General features: G+C 41.5%; 1 protein-coding gene across 11 annotated transcripts in view; it reads left to right on the top strand.

Moving 5' to 3' along the window:
* LOC127484203 (uncharacterized) overlaps positions 1 to 18,683 on the top strand; it is a 256,632-nt gene that overhangs the window by 113,579 nt on the left and 124,370 nt on the right. For 2 of the 11 annotated variants that reach the window (XR_011382413.1, XR_011382412.1), the window contains exon 1: positions 5,380 to 12,788. The exons of the other annotated variants lie outside the window; for them this stretch is intronic. The gene's annotated coding sequence lies outside the window, so the exon portion shown is untranslated. Of the gene's footprint in view, positions 1 to 5,379; positions 12,789 to 18,683 lie in introns of those variants that run through there. 11 annotated transcript variants of the gene reach the window in all.

Below are 18,683 nucleotides of genomic sequence, written 5' to 3'. Positions count from 1 at the left end.
TATTGTTAAGTCTGTCCTGTCTTTTTACAATTTAGGTTTGTGTATGTCCATCCATGTCCCCAGTAGTTCAGTAGGGACAGATCTGCTCCAAACCCGAGGCTTTTCTCTGCTTTAAGAAGCTTTTGTAGATTTCTGTGAAAGGTTTTCTTTGCTGTCCTGACCCAGTGGAGAACTATAGGGGTGGCAGAGGGCTCCTGAGATTAACTCTTTTTTAAAATTTTTTTAAACTCTAATTAATATTAAACAGATAATAGCTATATCCCTGGATACAGTAGGATACTTTCCAAATTATAATAAATATGCTAATTAGGGATTATTAAATACCCTTCCTAAACTGAAATAAAAATGATCCTTTAAATATTGTTTGAGATTTAAGATGCTTCCTGGGCTATTTGATTTGAAACCATATCATTTAGATAAAGTTCTCTGCAAAACAGCACTTGACTCTGAGCTTAAACAATATTTTCCTTCCCCCAAAGATCAGAGCTAGATTGATTGTGGGACTAATAAAGCTCAATTCCAGAGTCCTTTCTTGCCTGGGTCCCTGAGAGAGCTGAGAGGGCGGAAGTCATGGACAGGGAGCCAGGTTGCAATTAGGGAGTACTTCTATGCAAGAATCCTGGAACATAAGGAGGAAATAGTTCATCTCCAGGTCTCCAGAAAATGTGTGTGTGATTTTTTTTCTCATACTAAATTGACATTCACATCTGTGCCTAACTTTGTATTTGAAATTTTATCTCTTTTTTTTAAAAAGATTTTGATTTTTTTAATTTATTTGACAGGTAGAGTTACAGACAGTGAGAGAGAGACAGAGAGAAAGGTCTTCCTTCCATTGGTTCACTCCCCAAATGGCCACAATGGCCAGAACTGCACCCATCTGAAGCCAGGAGCCAGGAGCTTCCTCTGGGTCTCCCATGAGGGTGCAGGGTCCCAAGCACTCGGGCTATCCTCCACTGCCTTCCCGGGCCACAGCAGAGAGCTGGACTGGAAGAGGAGCAACCGGGACAGAATCCGGCACCCTTATGGGATGCCGGTGCTGCAGGTGGAGGATTAACCTGGTGCACCATGGTGCCTGCCCCATTGAAATTTTATATCTCTACACAAAGAGGGCTTCCTGAATTGCACAAGCCCTCAGTTCTAAATAAACTCTTCTGTGCTTCAGTATAGTTATTTTTCATAGTATGGCTTTTTAAATTATAAAAACATAATGAGGCAACATTAGCCCATATGGTGCCATCATATGAATTGAAAAAGTTGTTTTTTCAGAACATACACAGTGCAAGTGTACATGACAAGAGTGTCCAATGGGCTCTTCAGGGTAAAAAACATGTAATTATAAGTGGTAGCCTTGAAACTAATACAAAGTTTTAGAAAATGTAGAGAGGTTTATTAATTGGAATTGATGCTGGGTATTTGGCTTGGAAGTTAAGACTTCTGCATCCCATATAGGAGTGACTGGGTTTGATAGCTACCTCCAGCTCCTGATTCTAGTTTCCTGTTAATTGACACTCTTAGAGGAAATAGTGAGGACTCAAATAGTTGGGTTCCACCCATATTGGAGACCTGGACTGAGTTCTTGGATCCCAGCTTCAGCCTCAGTTAGGGGCCATTGCAGGCATATGAGGAGTGAACCTATAGATGTGAGCTCTCACTCTCTCTCTATCTCATATAAATACATACATACATATACACATACATAAAATGTATAAATGGAAATGAAGATTAATTACAATCCCATCCAAGATAATAGGAGGTCACAATTTTAAAAAAAGTAACAGATTTATTTATTTATTTATTTATTTATTTATTTATTTAAAAGAGACAGAGGGAGAGAAAGAGAGAAAGTGATCTTCCATCTGCTCCCTAGATGACTGGGCCAGGCCAAAGCTAGGAATCAGGAGCTTCTTCCAGGTCTCCTGCATAGGTGGCAGGGGCCCAAACACTTGGTTCATCTTCTGCTTTTCCCAGGTCATCAGGAGGAAGCTGGATTAGAAGTAGAGCATCTAGGACACAAACCAGCACCCATACAGGATGCCAGTGTCACAGATGTAAGCTTTACCTGTTGTTCCATGACATCAGCCTCCTGAGTTTACATTTTGGTGTATAATATTTTCATATATAATTATACATTCATAGATGGTAACATATTACATACCAATTTTTATCATCTTTTTCCATATTATATTTGAAATATATTCTCATGTAATGAAAGCCTTATTGAAACATTATTTATAATTATATGATAGTTCATTATAAGGCTATTCCTTACTTTATGTTCTAATATTGGACATTAGGTTGGTACCTACTTTTTCTGCCATAAATGACATTATCTAGAACATATCTATGAATAAATTCTGGTTTCAGTTTCTGAATATTTCCTTACAGTAGATTCCTAGAAAGGGGTATATAGGTCAAATGGTGAGAACTTTCATTTTAAAGATGTAAAGCATGTTCCCAAATCATTTCCCTGAAGCATAATTCAAACACATGAACTCCCAGATACTATTATTCACATGTTCCCATGACATGGTTTTAATAAAGGAAAGGGGCACTTATTCAGGCTGAACCTTTAGTTTCTGGTAATCATCTATAGTGTTGATCTGGTTATATGGCTCCTGACCACAATAACAACTCACCCAAGACAATTTAATGCCAGACCTAAATTTTGCAATATGATCTCATTTCTCCACCCTAGAGTGAAGCAGACACTCATGTCTGACAGTGTTATAAGTAACTCAGATCAAAGTATTGATCAGGAGTGGATATGTTGTCTTCCAGTGGGAGGATAAGGTTGGAGAAGCCAATCTGTTATTGCCTCTATCAGCCAACTCACTGAAAAGCAATTGGGCTAATGATACCAACTTATAATTGTCTATTTATTTTAGCTAGAAAGTAAGCAATAACTCATTGTATTGTCATGGCATCTGTTAAGAGGAAACTTGAGGATGGCAGATTTCAAATGTGATGCTCTTCTCCTCTAGTGTATTTTCTTTAAAAAAGGAAAATGAAAACTCATCTTTTCCCAAATGAAAAGCAGATGGCCCCTCATTTTCCTTTCCTCACCTTCACATGTATTTTGACATTTGGTTAGGATCTCTTCCTACTACCTGATCTTTGCTAGTGTCAAAGTTCCATCTCCTCAACTAAATCCTATAGGACTAATCAGTTGCTGATCCATGTCCTTTGTTTCATAAAATAGACTCAAAAGAGCCTTGGGAGACTTAGCAGACTTTGAAATCCTGTTATCTAGATTTGTAAGCCTGTAACTTCTAGGGTAAATCTGGCTTTTAGATATGTTTAGTTTGGTTGATAGTATTTTCACTTATGAGGGCTAATAATAAGTATTTAATATTTATTAAGTACTTATTATGTACATTTTCCTGGATCCTTTATATACACAGTGTCATCTACACTTGACAGTAATCCTATATGGTGAGTATTACTATTGTAACCAAGAAAAACAAGCCATAGATTTGTTAAAGAACTTCTTTAATATCGAAGTTAGGAAGTAGACCTAGAATTTCAACTCAATCTAACTCCAGAACCCTCCAGACCCCTCTTTCCTAACTGCTGCAAGGAATGACTTGCCAAAGAGATTTCACATAGTCTTAGAATTAGTATCCTCTCTTGAACAATTGTAAAACGTAATGAGTCTGCAGGAGATGAGGAGCATTCCACCCCTTTGATGGGATACTTGTTCTTAAATTTGCCTTTCTTGCATCTGGTCTACTTCCCTCATTTGTGTGACAGCTTGAACTTTGTTGGCATTTATAATTCTTGGTCTAACTCAGTGATTCTCAGATGGAGTAATTTTCCTCTTAGAAAGCATTTGACAGTGTTTAGAGATACAAATGATTATCACAGTTGGTGGTTGTGGGGAGACTCTACCTGCATGGAGAGAGAGAGAGAGAGAGAAAGAAATTCTTCCATCTGCTGGTTTACTCCCTAAATGGCTGCAGCAGCCAAGGTTGGGCCACGCTGAAGCCAAGAGCCAGGAGTTTCATGCAGGTCTCCCACAATAGGTACAGGGGCCCAAGCAATTGGGCTATCTTTTGCTACTTTTCAGGTCATTAGCAGGGAGCTGGATTGGAAGTGTGAGAATCTGGGACTCAAACCAGTGCCCACATGGAAGGCAACATTGCAGGTGGCAGCTCAACCAACTATGCCACGACACTGGCCCCGTAGACACTGCTTTATGTGGATTATCTTATAGTCTCATTTAACCAATGTTTTCTGCACCAAACTCTGTTAATATAAGAAGAAAATATATTATCTTATATAATCGAATGTCCAAGGTAGAACAACTCTGGTGTAGGCTAATTTGGTAACTTATCAATGCTTTCAAGGATTCAAGTTCTTTTCATCATTTTAGTCAGTTTTCAACCTGGTTGAATTGGTCTTCAGGGAAGAGTAGCAATATGGCTGCTGCATTTCCATGCGTTACATCCTCATATGACAATTTCCAGTGGATTACTGGCATAAAACATTAGAATGTGACAGAAAGGATTGGCTAAACAAAATCAAGTAGTTTTTATTAAGAAAAGGAAGGAGAAGTGATTGATGGATAGTGAGGAAACCTAGAGTCTGTCTACAACCATCTGAGTTACAATGGATTTCTGTTACTGCTGCCTTATCTTTGGGCATGTTAGAGGCCATTTTCTGAGCAGATGGGTCAAATTTTATGCTACAGGATTATCCAGATTTCTAGGAGCTCAAGAGAATGTTAATGTCTCCTCCAAGCTGAAGGTTTGGGTTACCCCACCCTGCCAGTATGCCCAAGCACAGGACCCCTATCTGCTAATTACTGTCAGGCAGTCCCTAGGGTCTTCTTGGTCCACCCATGGCAACAATTCCTGTTGCAGAGCAAACAATAGCTTCACCAACTGATGCTAAGAAAGACCTTGACTCATATCTACCATTAGCTAATAATAAGCTTTCCTTCTCAAAACCAAGGAAAAGACCTGGTTCTCCCTCATCCCAGTTTGATGACAGATTTTCTCCTTTGAATTGCTCTGTGAGATACCTTTTCAGCTAGTTTCATTCAGATTAATACTGGTAAGGAAAATATTGATGACTAATGCACCCAATGGTTGTTTCTTTCTACTAGGATAGTCTAAACTTCTGCTCATCAAATCAGTATTTATATTGGCTAAATATGAACATTGGAGTTCTTGAGTCTGAATCTTAATTCCATCAACTGCTAGTTGAAGACCTAATGGAGTTAGTTTTCCTAAACCTCTTATGTCCCCACGTATAAGATACAAATAATGATAAAAAATGTTTGTCTGTCAAGCTGGTGTTCCATGGGAGTACTAAATGAGAATATGTGTGAAATGTTTAGAATAGGGCCTGATACAAAGTAGGTCTTTTTTTTTTTTTTTTTTTTTTTTTTTTTTTTTTTTTGACAGGCAGAGTGGATAGTGAGAGAGAGAGAGAGAGAAAGGTCTTCCTTTTGCCGTTGGTTCACCCTCCAATGGCCACCACGGCTGGCACGCTGCAGCCAGCGCACCACGCTGATCCAAAGGCAGGAGCCAGGTGCTTCCTCCTGGTCTCCCATGGGGTGCAGGGCCCAAGCACTTGGGCCATCCTCCACTGCCTTCCAGGGCCACAGCAGAGAGCTGGCCTGGAAGAGGGGCAACCGGGACAGAATCCGGCACCCCGACCGGGACTAGAACCCAGTATGCTGGCGCCGGTAGGTGGAGGATTAGCCTATTGAGCTGCGGCGCCGGCCTTTTTTTTTTTTTCAGAGGTAGAGAAAGGTCTTCTTTCCGTTGGTTCATTCCCCAAATGGCCGCTACGGCCAGCGCTGCACCCATCTGAAGCCAGGAGCCAGGAGCTTCCTCTGGGTCCCCCGTGCGGCTGTGGGGGACCCAAGCACTTGGGCCATCCTCCACTGCCCTCCTGGGCCACAGCAGAGAGCAGGACTGGAAGAGGAGCAACTGGGACTAGAACCCGGCGCCCATATGGATGCCAGCACTGCTGGCGTAGGATTAACCAAGTGAGCCACGGCACCAGCCCCACAAAATGGGTCTTAATAAATAGTAACTATGAACATTCTTATTTAGGACATATACAAAGGTTCTAGAGGTTTCCATATCTGACCAACTAACACACTGCAGTAGGTAGGGCCAAGATCTAGAGTCAGCCAATTATGTCTCTTCTAAGTCTAGCTCATCTTCTGAGCCTCAGTTATATTCTGAAAAATGTCCTGTAAAAAAAAAAAAAAAAAACGGTTGGGAGAATAAAATAAAATAGTATGCCTGAGACTTAATTAAATATAACTACTATTAATAATATTTCAATTTTCAGTGACAAGACTGTGTATCTGCCAAGACTTATTTTGCTTTGCCAAGACCAAGTGTACCTTTGTTCTCAAGCTCTAGATTTAGGGATTTTCTCTCTCCCTCTCTTGCCAGTATTAAAGGAGTGTTCTCTAGGCCTCCAAAAGTTTATTTAAACTTCTGATTTACAGACTGTCAGTTCCCTCCTCTCCCACTGTTCAAAGCCCAAGGCCTAATTGGGATGCAAATGTCTCCCCTGGTAGCTGAGCATTGCTTCTGTCACTAGGGGAAGGCCCTTGGCCATCCAGGGCGGGAGAGTGGGCAAAAAGGATCCCTCCCTGGGATTCTCCATCTTTGTGGGGAGAAAATGATGATGATGTATGAGACAGCATTGCCTTTGGAGTTCGAGGAGGACATGACAGACGGGATAATATGGGAGGAAAATACTGTCTTCGTAATGGAGACGGATGGCCTTTGCTTGTCTTGCTGGCATTGTTAGGGCTGGGGCTAAGCCGGGCCTTCTCCTGAGGAACTTCATAGGGTGACAGGCTCAGTATGTCAGCCACACTGCCCTCAGTGGTAGCTTTCAACTAAGGCAAGGGTGATGGAGAAACAAATGGAGGGGGGTTGTGGGAGCGTCCAAAGGAAGCCCCAAACCCCCTTGGCTTTGACATGCCTGTTTGTCAGAAGTGACAGTCCTAACTTGATGGCTTTTTTTTTAACCTCCTCCTTCCACTTTTGACTCCTCCTCACTCCTCTCCCTTCCCCAAACAACCAAGTTAAACTAAAACTCCAAAATTTACACTAAAAAGAAAAGAGGGGCCATGCAAATCTTCACCAAAACTCTACTGCTCCCCCTTTGGTTCCCTTCCTGGCTACAGGAAAGAAAGTTGAAAACTGGAGTAGCAATGACATCTTTAGAGATCATCTTTTTGGAGCAGTTTTATTAATTTCACTTCTCTGTGGTTACCACATGTTTGGGGAAGACAATTGATTTCACAGATCTGTGTGGGAGGCTGAAGATTTGGCTCTGAGGCGGCAGAGAAAACCTACCGCAAGAACAGGCTCACTAATTGACATACAGCAAAGGCATTTTTAAAGGAGACTTTTTTCTTAGTGCTTGCTTCTCTAAAATTTAATTTTTAATTCAGTCATATTTTTTAAGAGGCTCTATTTTCTTCTTCCTACACCCATACAGTACCCTCAACCTCCTATACAAGATTTTCACTTATGAAATTAAAAGGTAAACTGGATGTAGTGTTAAGTCATAATTTTGGCTTCAAAGACAATGCCCATGGCAACCAAGGTGTCCAAGGCCAGGGCTCCAGTAGAAGTGAGCCCTCACTGCTTGGGAAGGATTTGAAACTTCTGTTTCAGACACTTCCAGTTGAGCCTTTTCTGGTCTGAGCAGGCTCAGTGAGGCAGGGAGAGGCAGAGGATGCTGATCAATCTTGTGGATTTGGCTTTGGAGGTCACTGTTACAGTACCTCCCTGGTAGTTTCTAAGTGGATGCTTTTGATAGGTCAGCTTCAGTGATTGCATCATCTAGATAGAAATCAGTGTGATTCTAAATAAATAATAGGCCAAGCTGAAAAGAATTCTCAATCGTTAGAACTGTGGGTGGCAGTGGGTGCATCACTGCTGTTTTAGAACTTTTAAATGTGGGTTCCTTGGCATTAGCTTTATTTAAAATAGAGTGGTAGTTCTTCACACCCTCTGAGAAGTTAATAGCCCACCTTCTATGAGATGGTGGCCCACAGGAGTTTATGTTACTAATTCTACTGCCCTTGTGGGAGGAGTAGATGGTGCTTTAGAGAACTTGCAGAAGATAGGACTCCTCTCCAGACAGCTTCTATAATGACTTGAGACAGATAAGAGGTTGACTAGTAGATGTTTGGGGTCAGATGTGAAATAGAAAGTTGTAGGAGGGGCTTATGTCCTTGTCCAACCCATTCTGACCTCTTGCTAGTTGTGCACCCTGAGAGACATCGGTGATGGTTCATGTACTTGAGTCCTTGCCACCCATGTGGAAGACCTGGATTGAGTTCCAGGTTCCTGACTTTGGCCTGGCCTACCTCTGGCTGTTGCAGACATTTAGAATGAAACAGTAGATAGAAGGTCTCTCTCTGTCTGCCTCTGTCTCTCTGCCTTTCAGATAACTAAAAATAAATAATAGAAAAGGAAATCCCTGAATTGGTCAATCAGGCACTACTATATCTGGCTGTGGTCTCCTTGTTCCTCCCCTTTTTCTCTTCATTTGCTCTATCCTCTACTCCTGTGTTCAGTGTAATCAGGTACAGATTGAGTTGTGGGTGGGTGGGAGGAAGGGGACATTTCCCCACTGTTATCATTCTGCCTGAAGTTTCTCTAAGTGGCAGGAAAAAGCCAAAGTAGGTCAAGTGATATGGTTGAGCTGATCATGGACATGGACCCTGAATAACTGGCTCTGTGGAGCTATAGGAAGAGAATGAGGCGCCAAAAAAGCCTGGGCGTGGGTGGGAGGCCATTCCAAGTTCAGATGATGACAAGAAGACTGCTGTGGGGCTTCTCTTGAGGCTCCTGGAGTGAGGAATTGAATCTCAGCTCTGTTTTTTTTGACCCTATGACCTTGGCCAAGATCAAAACTCTCTGCATCACAAAACTCTCCCCAGAAAAATGGAAGCTGTATTATATGAGCCTGTTAAAGAGGGATATTATTTCAAACACTGAAGCATTACATTAAAAAAAATAAGTGAGACCCAGGGGAAGGAAGGAAAATGGGGGCTGTGAGTGGAGAGGAAGTGACACGTTTCATGAAATTGGAACTTTTTAAAGGTTGTTTTGGGCACAGTTTCAAAAGGAAGTGCTGCTTATTAAGGCAAACAATCACAACTCTAATCTCTATCAGGAGACATATCTAGGTTTAAGCACACATTTTTTTTCTTTACTCCTCTGGATTTTGGATTTTCAAATGAATTCTGTAATATGAGTATAAATCTTACTGAAGAAAAATAATTTAAGGAAGAACATTTTTTTGATTCCTGTTCCATCTAATGAAGGTAGAGAAAAATTTTCAGCAATGAAGAGCAGCCTAAATATTTGGACCTCTCTGAAGTTAACTAACTAGCTTGTTAATCTCCCTTTCACTAAGAGCTTCTTGGTTGTAGACTTTCTCATTACCCCTGTACTGGTCAGACTGCCCTCCTCCAGGCTCCTGCATCCCCTGGGTTCACCTACATCCTGAACACATCACATTAGACTAGAATGGTCTGGCTACTTGTGTTTTTTCAAACTGGATTCTTGAAGACTGGAAATATCTAACCCATGTCAGGTGCTCAAGAGATCAATACTGATTATAGATAAGGAATAGAGAAATAAGGGTCATCTCTATATTGATTTAATAGTGCGTATAACAAATTACTACAAACCTAGTGGCTTTACACAACACACTTTTGTCATCTCATAATTGCCATGGTTCAGGGGTCTGGCCACAGCCCGGCTGAGTCCTCTGCTCAGAGTTTCAGATTGGTTGCCATCAGGTGTTGGTCAGGGCTGCAGTCTCACTTGGAAGCTCTGAGTAGTGACCTGATTGAAGGTCACACAAGTTGTTGGAAGAATTCATTTCCTTGTGGTTGAAGGAATGACGGTCTTTGCTCTTAACTAGCAGTTGGATGGAAGACACCCTCAGGTCCTGGAGGCCACCAGGATTTCACAGCATGAGTGTTTACTTCTGCAAGGCTAGCATAAAACTCTCTGTCTCTCTGTCTCTCTGTCTCCTGCCAGCTGAGGTTGAGTTTGAATAACATAGCATAATCAAGGAGGCATATTCTATCACCTTTTGCTGTGTTCTGTTTGTGGAAAGAAATTCTCAGGTCTTGGCCACATTCAAGGGGATAGGATTATACAAAGGTATAAATCATTGAGAAGGTCATTTGAGGATGTGTCTACTTCAATTGTTATACTATCATAAGAACTTTCAACTCACAAACTCCAGTTTTTTCTTTTTCTTTTTTTTTTTTTTTTTGAGAATTATAGGAGAGTGGCTTAATAGTTCTATCTTGTGCTCCATTATCTAAATTAGTTTTTGATTTTGTGGTTGCTTTTTCAGGACAAAAATATAGCAGTCTGGTATTTCTAAACCATATATGAAGTATAAGTTCTCATGTTAATGATGTTCCAAATCCACCCTTTTCTACACGCTTTATGATGGTAGGAGTCCGTACACTATGACTTTATGTTTTTACAATAGGAGACAAGGAAAGGGATGGGGGCTCACTCCTTCCTTTTAGGCTGTTTATATCAGCTTTACCCCAATACAGGTGAGATCCTTCACCTCAGCAATGGCCATTTATTCCAGTTCGGTGTCTTCCAGCACTCCTGAGTCACTCTATCAGAGAGCAGCACTAGCTGGGTAGCTCCCCTTCCCTGGAGATCAAGATTCTAGCTCTGGGGACCCTCCACTAAGCTGGCCGGTTCTGATAACCCTAATTTCTTGTCTTTGTTTTTCTTAGTGGTGGTGGACACTTCTGCAGGTCTTAGGTTGATGTTAGCTCAGTGTCCTCATTTTGCCTTCCTAGTTCCTCAACATTGATTTAACCAAATTCCTATGTTATATTCATTCTGTTAAAATACCTGTTTTTTTTTTTTCCCCAGACTAGATCTTGGCTGATATGGCACTATAATTTTCATCCAAGTTGCCAGGAACTACAGGAGCTCATAACTCCTATTTGAGTTTTATGCATCAAAAGAGCTGATGTTTAGCAATTGTACGAAACTTGTCTTCTGGGTTCCAAGTGTTTGAATACTGGGCTCATAGTTAACTTTGCCGGTCTGTTCAAGACTTCCTGGCTCAGTAGTAATAGATATAAATAAGCACACAGGGGGTGACTCATACACTCCCCAACTTATAGTGAATCATGAGTAAAGAGGCTCCAGCCCCTAAGAAACCTAAACTTAGAAATCAGTAAAACTATTTGTGGAAGTTATGGAATATACCCCGGTTACCCCCATTTCACAGATGAGGAGACAGAAAGATTAACTTCCATCCAAGACCTTCTTGTTAATAGATGTCTTAGAGTCAGGCATTATGGCTACTATGTCTTTTTGCTGGACCCCTGAACTGCTTCCACTTTCCATGTTTTCTAACTTTCTTTTAATGGCATCTATACCCAAGTTTGAAATATCTGAGTCACCAAAAGATGACTCCATCCTCCTCCCTTAAATAAGGCCTGCTGATCTTCCTCCAAAATGCATCTTCCATCTGTCCCCTTCATTTGGTTTCTATAGTCTCTGGGCTTGTTTCAGACTTCAGTATCTCTTGCTCAATCTATTAAAATAACCTGCTGTTTGGTCTTTCCTGATGTCCATTTGATGCATGGATGCCAGAAGACTGTATGTGAAATACAGCTCAAAGATTATTGCTCTTCTCAGAAACTTTCAGTGGCTCCCTGTTCCCTATGGGATGACATGTAAATAGCTGTGATGGTAAAACTTCCTTCAAAATTTGATCTCAACCTCTGTCCCCAGTTTTGCCTCATTTCTCCCTGGTCAGTATCCTTCATGCCACCCAAACCTGTCCACAACCTCAGGAACCTGGCTACACAGTCCTTTCTACGTCAGCATAGTCAACATGAAATGATGGCCTATTCCATTCCCCATCACTTTCCTATGCTCTTTATCTGCATCCCCTCATTTCATCCTCATGGAGATCTTGGGAGACAGATAATTTGTGTTTTAAACATGAAGAAACCAAGTTAGTATGCTTAACCTTAGTAGTTCAAAATCATACACAGGTTGCTATCCCTTATCCAAAATGCTTGGGACTGAAAGTGTTTCAGATTTTGGATTTCTTTTTTTAAATTTTTGAACATTTGCAGAAATATGATAAAATATCTTGAGGAGGGGACCCAGGTTTAAGCCTGAAATTCATTTATGTTTTTGTATGCACCTTTTTTGGTGTGCCTGTGTTTTGATTGTGACCTATCACATGAAGTTAAGTGTGGAATTTTCCACTTGTCAGCATTCAGAGTTTTGGGTTTGGAGCATTTCAGATTGCAGATTTTCAGATTATGTATGCTCAACCTGTAGTTCATTCTCTCTTTTGTGTGAATTGTTCACATTCCTTATTATCTTCCTCCAAAATGCATAATTCGTTGAGAACAGGGAGCATTCCTTGTACAGCTAAAATCCCCTGTTCTAAGTTTGTGGAGTTTTTTATGCACAGTGAGTGATATATCACCAATTTACTTACAGTTTAAGAATTCACAGTTTTTACCACCAAGTTACTTTGTCATATTCTTTGCTGCTGGATTTTATTTTATTTTTTGTATATCAGCAAGCATACACCCGTGTTCTGTGTAATGTAGTCCAAGGTTGGGGGTGTTTCAGAAAAGTTTGAAATAAACTGATTCCTATTTTCCTTCTGTTATAGTTTTGGGGATGATACTTATTTATGGATCATGGAAACTGTTTTAAAGACTTTAATGAGCACTTAAATTCAGGAGCACTTGCATTTTTGTAAAGAAGTTGGTAAGTTGTCATGCAGAGAATCCTTTTGAATGTCTGTTTTCCAAGTTTGAATTTTTGTTTATTGTTTATTGCCTGATACACAATGAGGGATGCTTGTCTATTTGGTTGAAATGAGTACAGCTGGGGTTGGGGTTATTATTCAAAATTATTCAAAAGCTACTCAAAAGACATAAAACAAAAAATCAGGAGCATAGATGCAAGGTCATGCATTAGAACTTTGGGGTCAGAAGAAGCTGGATTCTCTTGGAAATAATAAGGCCGACCCTTCAGGAGGGTGGCTCGGTGGAGATGGCCAAATAGATAACATTTGGAATTTACATGCAGAGAGAAACACTTTTGGCAAATGTATTCAGTTGCCTTTTGGTCTAATTTCGGAGTTACAAGAGTTAAGGGAAACACTCCCGGATTTGGGATTGCTTTCAAAGGACCAAGGGCCCCTTATGCAGCTTCAGTTCCGGGTGGCCATTTCGTATTCCTGTGAGGATCCCAGGGAACAGAGATGGAAGTGTCTGAAATGCGGGGGAGGAGGGAGGAAGTTCAGGAAAGAGGCTAGGGCAAGCAGGCTGCTTGTCAAACAAGAGGAGGCGGAGGGGGAAAAGGCCATTCAGTGCTTCTCTTTCTCTTTCCTGGGTATCATGTCCAGGAGCCATTCCTGTGACCTCTGATGAGGGACAGTAGGTCTAATACTCCTTGTTCGTGTTCAGAGTCCCACAAATGGCCTTTCTCTTGTGGGATCTGGTTTTGGAGGGTTTTCTGCCCTGAGCATAGGCTCCTGTTGCTTGCTCCTCACTGCCCTGGCTTCAGTGACAATTGTTCTGGAGGCATAGAGTAGGGCTGAGCTAACTGTCTCACGAGACTGTAGTGTCCTTGCAAGTCCCACAGCACTGTCTTCGTTGGCTCTGTGCCACCAAGCTGAGTGGGCCCAGGAAACTGGTCCTTTATTGGCAACCTCTCTGTTTAATCCGGTGCCTGAGGAAGGCAAGGAAGCTGATCTAGTGACCAACACTGGGAAGGCAGTGAACACTGGGAAAGGCAACCCTAAACCTTCCAATTGTTGGCCCTGATCATGTGTAAAGTGGGGATAATGATATTATCTACCCTTTGGGGTTTTGCAGATTGCTAAGTGTCTAGACAGTGCCTGACACACACTGAGCTTGATGTAAGGATTAGCTATCATAATATTTGTCCACATCTTTTGCCCAGTTTTCCCTCTTGACCATATTGAAGTGCAGCCAGGACAAAGGACCGCAAGGCCAAAGAAAGCCCACTGCTGTAGCTCTTGTTCTGTTTCTGAAATGGTCTGCAGGTTTTTGTGCATGACCCTGCACTGAGATGGCAGCATTTATTTCTCAGATGAAGATGTGTTTTGATGGATGAGTATCTTGGTTCTCCTGCTATCTTTGATAAACCGGTCTGTTGGTATTTGAGTTGGTTTACCCCAGAGAGGAACAGCTAACCCAGTGCATCCACTGCTCTGGGCAAGCCTGCAGCCCTTGAACTCGGCTAGCCTTTGCTCTATTGGCCGCCAGATGGAACTGCTCAGGGTCTGCAGGAGGCTGGTGCTCTGTGTGCTCACTTGCAGCAGGCTGAGGGCTGTGGTTGTGGCTGCCTGAGCTATTGCTGCTGCTGGGGAGATCACACGCCCACAAGGGGAATGCCTCAAGTTGATTAAAAAAAAAAAATTGAAGAGAAAAGCTTCTTTCTTTATAGGCCAGCTTCACAGTTACGCAACTCTGACTGTACGTTTTCAGACTTTCCGTACTGGTGAAGGTCACCTTAAGATAGACTGAAAAGCATGTATCATAGTCATAAGAAAGTTCAAGTTTATGAGCAAGTTTTAGGCACTATTTGGTGATGAATGTGTAGTTTCTATACTGAGATCACAGCTTCTGCAGCAATTGGAGGAAGTTGCCATCATATCACCAGCACCACTGGCACTACAATTATTGATTCCCATGATATACCAGGAATTCTCCAACATGTTCACTCTCTTTCTCATAATAATATAGCAAGGGAGCTACTGTTGGCCTGATTTTATTGATGAAGGAATTAAATTCAGACAGTTAACTATAATAACTAAGATGAATCATCTAGAAAATGACAAGCCATATTTTTGAAATGAATCTTTGTTGTCAAAGTTTGTGATCTTTCTGTTTTCCAATGTGTAGAGTTGCAGAATTTAGAATTCATAGTTTCCCTGTTCCCAAGATCTCACAGTTAGTACCATCATTAGAAAAAATAATCTTCCATCTCCTATCCAAGTAGTTTTCAAGGATAAAAGTTTATTACATAAATGTCTTGGCTAAAAAAATTAGAAAGTTGAGAGTTAGCTAGGAAAGGAGGAAAAGTGGTTCAGAATCTGAGTGTAACTGCTTCCTACCTGTGTGGGCAAGTTCTGTAACTTCGTGGAGCTTCATTTGGTCATCTGTAAAATGGTGGTAATAATAATAATATTGAAAATGAATTAATGTATGACATCTGGAAAATAGCAGATACTTCCATTAACTATCTCAAGAAGGCTATGAGAGATTTCAGAAAGATAGTGGAAAATGGAATTAAAAAGATACATTTTTATTGGTGCAAAAAGTTTTGAAATCCATGCATACAAAGAGTCTTCAAAAATTTCGTGGGAAATGCACTTTACCAAAAAATGCATAGATTTCAAAATTTTTTATATCAAAGAAACATGTTTTAATTCCATTTTCATGAACTTTTTGAAGTATCCTTGTATTTTGGAATCAGCTAAATACAAGATTTTTTTTTTATTCAAAGCAGCTTGAAAGTGAGGCCTGAGAAGACAGAGTCTGTTTGTTAAAACTGGTAGCTGTGCACTGCTTTGTCAAGAGCACAGGTTCTAGAATCAAGACCATGTGTTCAAATATCAGCTCGACCACTGGTTAGATGTGTGGTCTCATGCAAATTACTTAACCTGTCTATGCCTGAGTCACTCATCTATCTTTGAAGGTAATCGTGGTATCTCACATTATGGCTGTTCTTGGGTTAAATGAAACAATGCAGGAAAAGCATGAGCCTAGTGTAGAGCCTCTGCAAATGGTAGGTAAACAAACAGTGGTAGCCATAATTGTAATAATTGGTAAATCTAGGATCTGTCAGTAGAACCAAAATCATATAGTGTTAACAAACACAGAAAGAGCTGCTCTATTGATTCAGGCTATATTTTATAAAATAGTAATTTGCTTTTCTATCTGTATCCAACTTGATTTTGGGAGGAAAATGCCAAAACTGGACCAATTTGGTAATCATTTTACAAACTGACTTTTAAAAATAAATAAATGTTGTTTTGGCTCAGGACATGCAAAAGGGTGATCTGCCCTGTACAACTGGTGATAGAGGGCAATTGCACAGTGTGTGAAAAGTCTTAAAACCTTGCATGTTTGTAAATTCAACAATTGTACTCCTAAAACTTTATTTATTTAAGAAAGCAGTCAAGGGGAGGGCATTTGGAGCAGCAGTCAGGATACCACTTGGGACACCCATCCCCTAGATCAGAGTGCCTGGTTTGAATACTGGCTCTTCCACTTCCAATCTAACTCTCTGCTAGTGCACACCCCAAGGGGCAGAGCCCAGCACTGTTGTGGGCATTTGGGAAGTGAGGCAGCAGATAGAAGACAACTAGCTCTCTCTCTCTTCTTTTCAAATAAAAATTATGAAAATAAATAAGCAAAAAATCATTAAAAAGAAAGTTAATGTATCTACATCCTTGGATTGATTTTTTTTTTTTTTTGACAGGCAGAGTGGACAGTGAGAGAGAGAAACAGAGAGAAAGGTCTTCCTTTGCCGTTGGTTCACCCTCCAATGGCCGCCACGGCCAGCGCACTGCGGCCGGCGCACCGCGCTGATCCGATGGCAGGAGCCAGGAGCCAGGTGCTTTTCCTGGTCTCCCATGGGGTGCAGGGCCCAAGCACCTGGGCCATCCTCCACTGCATTCCCTGGCCACAGCAGAGGGCTGGCCTGGAAGAGGGGCAACCGGGACAGAATCCGGCGCCCCAACCGGGACTAGAACCCGGTGTGCCGGCGCCGCTAGGCGGAGGATTAGCCTAGTGAGCCGCGGCGCCGGCCTTGATTTTTTTAAAATAAGTCATTTATTAATTTAAAAATACTTAAGTGCCTACTCATGCACTGACTAAGTTCTGGGGATAGCATAGAGCAGTATGGACTCACAAATGCTGCCCTCATGAAGCTAATAGTCTAGCAGGCAAAATTATTAGACAAATAATTGCACGGCCCTTTGATTCATCATGAGTGTGTTAAACATAATGAAAAAGCTATGTAGGCTCTTTGAGCACAAACATGCAAGGGAACTGATCTTGGCTGGTAAAGTCTCAGAAGGCTTCCTAGAGGAAGCTGCATTTCAGTTGAGATCTGAAAAGACAGTATGAGTTAGTGACTAGAGGGTGAGGAGAGGCACTCCAAGCAAGGGAACACCATGCTCCAAGGCCGTTATCCCTCCATCCACAAAGTGGCAAAGCATTTGGATAAGGGCCCAAGAGGGGATAAGGAGCTTGGCTGGAAACTTTAAACCACATGGATGTCCATCACAGAATTATTGACAGGGTGAGAAACTGAAAAACCAAACAAAACTAAAACCCTAAATGTCTAACAATAAAAGATTGAATAAAATTTTATGGTGCCTTCATTCAAAGGAATACAGAAGTCCTATGCAGCTTTCTGTATCAAGAAGACAACTCTATAATAAATAAATACTTCGTAAATTATTTTGTGAAACAAGCACTTTACAATCTCATGTTTATGAAAGAATTGTTCACATATATAGTTCACTGGAGCATATATGCCAATATGTTAGCAGTAGTTATTTCTGGGTGGTGGGATAGCATAGTATTTCTCATCTCCTGTTTTCTTAAGCTACTACCATTTTAACAAAGACCCCCACCCCAGCACACATACACATACTACTGCTTTTTTTTAAGGCTATGCCACGTTGGCAGTAACATGTAGTGGTGAAGTATAAAGGCTCCAGAGCTGGGAAGACTTGGTCTGGATTTGGCCCTACCCATCTCGACCTGGGGATGTGAGGCACTTTTCTGTGAGCTAACTTGCCTATCTGTAAAATGCACTGTGGTAGTTGTGGGGATTAATGACTCAGTCCCTAGATTGTGCTTAGCATAGAGTCTGGCCCATTAGTAATAGCTCAACAACATTAGTGAGGAATGCTAAAAGAAATATAGTTGTATTTATAAGCGTTTTCCCCCTAGCCGTGCTTCTTCAGGCTGCTTGGTTTTGTATTTGGAAGTGTGTCAGAAGAGGGTCACACTGTGCAATGGTGATTACTCCCCTTGTGTCTTCGAGGACAGCAGGGAGGGGAGGAAGGGTGGCCAGAATAGGGCTGGGCGACAAAAGTTTCCATGGAAACCCAAGAGCCTAGTGGATTCCCTCCCTCCTCAGCCCACACCGTATCCCTTTCCCTCCCCTCTGTCTACCTCCCACCCTTTCCTCTCACCTTCCTCCCACCGATGATTTGCTTTTTTTTACACTGGATTATAAATTCCTCTGGGGCCGAGAGCATGCATCAGACAGTAGTTGTATGTCAGCTTTCCCCATGGGAAGCATCTACCATGCCTTGTGCAGCTGCCCCTCTTGGCTGGTATAAGCAGAGAGACTTATTGAAAGGAGTTGTGAGTGTGACATTGAGAAGAGTGGCAGCAGAGGGGTTGGAAGGGAAAGGCAGATGTGAGAGATACTTAAACAAAAAAAATGGAAGGTCTTGGTGAAGGTTGAAGAGAGCATCAACTCTAGTTTTTCAAAGTGCTAATTTCAGGCATATTTTTTAACCCCTCTAAGCTAATGTTTCTTCATTTACAAATGGAGATAATATTGTCTTCCTTCTACTTTGTGGTAAGGCTTGGCTAAGGAAGG

The sequence above is a fragment of the Oryctolagus cuniculus genome, chromosome 15 (genome assembly GCF_964237555.1).
Source record: "Oryctolagus cuniculus chromosome 15, mOryCun1.1, whole genome shotgun sequence".
Lineage (NCBI taxonomy): Eukaryota > Metazoa > Chordata > Mammalia > Lagomorpha > Leporidae > Oryctolagus > Oryctolagus cuniculus.
The sequence above is the reverse complement of the archived record's forward strand: the minus strand, read 5'-3'. Positions and strand labels throughout refer to the sequence as shown.